This window comes from Stylophora pistillata, chromosome 13, assembly GCF_964205215.1.
Source record: "Stylophora pistillata chromosome 13, jaStyPist1.2, whole genome shotgun sequence".
Lineage (NCBI taxonomy): Eukaryota > Metazoa > Cnidaria > Anthozoa > Scleractinia > Pocilloporidae > Stylophora > Stylophora pistillata.
In genome coordinates this window covers 9357520-9361223 of record NC_142531.1, presented here as the reverse complement: position 1 = coordinate 9361223, position 3704 = coordinate 9357520, and the positions used below count along the sequence as shown (strand labels likewise).

The 3704-nt window shown below is 38.3% G+C and overlaps 1 pseudogene; it reads right to left on the bottom strand.

The window, feature by feature from the left end:
• Positions 1–304: 304 nt before the first annotated feature.
• Positions 305–3488, bottom strand: LOC148717520 (E3 ubiquitin-protein ligase TRIM71-like; annotated as a pseudogene).
• Positions 3489–3704: the final 216 nt, after the last annotated feature.

The window sequence follows — 3704 nt, the reverse complement described above, 5'->3', positions numbered from 1 at the left end:
AGTTTTAAGAGCCCTTGTAGCTTCTATTAATCAGAAAACAAACACGTGACAAGACGTTTAATCATTAGACTCGGGTGGTCATCCATACAGTTAAGAAGAAAGTGCGTAATTTTTTAATCTCATTTATCAGAATCAGTCACAAGGAAAAACTTGTGATTAACCCTTTCATGTTGTTTGGGTCCTTAATGCTTATAATCTAATATAGTGTTGTTGGGAGCATGGTTTGCACTTTTCCTTCACGAGACTTGGGCAAATTCTGAAACAGGTTCACAGTTCACAACAACAAAGGCGAAATGAAAGGGTTGTCCATCTGAGCTCATGAAAAAGAAAAAGAAAAAGACAATACTTGTTTTTGCAGCTGGCAAATTTTTTTCATTTCTAATAACCTTTCTAAAATTTAAAAAAGTGTCGATAAACTATGCATTCAATTAAGATAACATCCGTCTATATATATGGAAAACTACTCGGAAAAACAAGATTTTTAAGTTGACCGTAAAGTAAAACGTGAAGTACAAACTAATTACTACAATGAACCAAATCGAATTCATTGGCTCAAAGTTCTAAAATGTTATTTTCACTAAGACTAAAGCTTATATCTGGGAGATGATTTCAAATTTAGGAGAAAACAATTTTCTTAAAAAGTACGGTCTAGGTTGAATTTATTCACATTTACTCAAATATCTGAACGCGATGGTTATAACGATCAGTCACAAGCATCCTGCCATCAGTAAGAACTGCCGAAGATGTTGGATATTGGAACTCTCCTGGCCTGCTCCCTTCTTTTCCAAAGTTTGTTACAAATCTACCACTCAATTCAAATACTTGAACTCTGTGATTCTCTCTGTCACAGAACATCAGGTGTCCAGCCTTGTTAACTGACAAAAAACGAGGTTCATTGAACTGCCCATCCCCGTCCCCCTTATTTCCAAAATTGTTCAAAGAATCACCTTTTATATCAAACACTTTGATATAATGTTCATAACTGTCTGACATTATGAGATGTTTGTCATATTGAATACAATGAAGACGAGCAGTAAAATCTTCACCTTCACCAAGTTTATACAAAAACTGGCCATTGGATGAAAAGGTTTTTATACTGTTGCCCGTATCGGCAACAATGATATTTCCATTCCCGTCAACAGATAAACCAAAAGGATTACTCAGCTGGTGATCAAGATTTCCTTCACCACCAAACTGGTTCAGGTACTCACCTTGCTCATTAAACAATTGAACGCTGTGGTTTTCTTTGTCCATTACTGTAATGTTATTGTTCGTTTCATGTGCTATGCCAGAAGGGAAATTAAACTCTCCCTTATTATTACCCTCACTACCAAAAGACCTCAAGTAAGTTCCATCACTGCTGAATACCTGAACCCTGTGGTTACCAGTCTCAGTCACGGCGATTTCATCTCGTTCATTCACTGACACTGCATATGGACTGGTAAGTATTCCAACTGATGAACCTTCTTGTCCAAAAAGATAACAAGGGTCTGAACTGTTTGGGTTTCGCGTTAACAGAAAATGGACTGCCTCGAATATGTTCTTCATTTGCTTTCACTGTTAGTTGGTATTTTCTTGTGTCTTTGAGGAAATATCTGACTTTGTAGCTACCATCTTTGTTATCTTGGACTCGCACTTCCGTAGCACAGTCATAGCCTTGCTAATTTTTGATTCCCACCATTACACAGTCACGGTCGTGGCGACATTGTTCTCCCTCTATATTTCTTGTTGTTAATAAGAATTTCGATGGAAGGCCAATAATCGCTTCAGTGATTCCTTTTCCTTCGGCAGTTGACTGATGAGCGATAGTTTTATTCACAAAGGTCATAAATGAGCCGATGCCGTCCGATTTTATACTATCAAGTACTGTTTTGTTTTCTTTGAAACGGAATTGACGAAAACCTTCAAGGTCAGACGAGGCTTGTTTTCCATAATCGCTGACTTCTTCCGGTTTATCCGATTTATCTAATTGTGTGAACTCGGCATTGGTACCTCGTTTTCAAAAATGTTTCAGTTTTTTCGATCGCTGTTGTTAGCAGTTTCACTTGACGTTTTATCTCGCATTGTTGAGCTCCCACACATCCAAGGGATTCTTTTCGTTGTGTTTCAATTTTGTTTAAAATTTCCTTTTTCTTTGTTTCAATGGCTGCGATCATGTTTTCAGCAAGCCCGGTATGGATGTCTCGTTTCACTGCATTAGCTCGCGCCTCAAGACAGTTACACTGTCTCTCATGGTCAGCTGTTTGATTTTTCTTCTGTTCAATTTTTTCCTTTTGCGACTCGATTAAAGACTGAACTTGTAACTTGCGTTCACTTGCTGCATCTTCTACAAGTATATTAATGTGACCACCATGGATAGTTGAAACACACGAATTACAAATGGCAACATCACAGTTCTTGCAAAAGAACCCCGGGGGGTACTCGATATATTCCTGGGTGGGGAGGTGCGGCGCGGCCCCTCATACCCTGACCCTGTTTAAGACAAATATCGCTGACTTTCCTACCCTGTTTAAGACAGAATTCGGATTTTTGATACCCTGTTTAAGACATTTAATGTGCCTGGTATCAATGCCAAAATCAACGGAATTCAATATTAATTAAAATTAGAGCTTGTAAAAATTTTGCTATTTATCTTCCAAGAAAAGATATCCTGTTTAACACTAAAAGTGATAAATCGATACCCTGATTAAGACAAAAAATGATAAATTCGATACCCTGTTTGAGAGAAAAATCTCGAAAAACATACCCTGGCTCGCCGCACGTCCCCATTAAGCCCTTATAAGGGAGTACCCCCCTCGGGAAAAGAACTTGAGTTCTTCTTTTTCGTGATGCTTCTGTTGGCAAAATGCTGGCCGCTTTAATACATCTTCGATGTCTTGATTTTCAAAATCTTTCAGAGCGAGAACTCGATGCTCTTTATTCGCTTTGATTTTGTTATGAGCAGTGATACACTCGTCACACCAGAACGCACAGCACTGAAAACAGTACGAACTGTGTCTGCTACATTTGTCGCAGTTTCCACATTTCACTCAGTAGTATGGCATTCTTTGATGGCCAGCACATCTAGCAAACTGTTGATACGAAAGTTTTTGGGCAGATCCTTGAGGTTTCCACTGGTAGGGACTTGAACTTCTCTTCGGATTCAGGACAGAGAAATATATCATGGCGGCCACTTGTTCGTGGGATCCCGTTCAAACAGTGAAGAAAAAAGCTGTGCAAACATGGCAGAATCTCTGGTTCAGTAAACGTTGTTACACACACATAACAGGATACTTTACGGGGAAGATTGTCAAGCAAAATTCTGATATCCATGATCGAGTACAAGAAACTGACGCAGAGATGTCAAGTTGAAATAAGTCGCCTCACGCAATGCAAAACTTTTTGGTTTTTAATTATCATATTTATCACTCTAACGATATCAATCAATCAAGGCGTGTTAAACAGGATAGAGATCACTGGGTTCTAAGAATTGTTTACAGATGTCTGTGGAGAGGTTAGTTTAAGGAAAGCTTGACTCATAACAGTGCCTAATTAAATGGTTGCAAAACTCAGGCTTACACTGAAGAAAATAAATCTTTATTGTCAAATTCCACTTGTAAAAACTTGCTATTCACGCTACTGTTTCCTTTCACTTCAAAGTTCAAATCATATGTGACCTCATTGCAAAATCAAGTGGAAATCGATTAACGTTTAACAATCTCTGA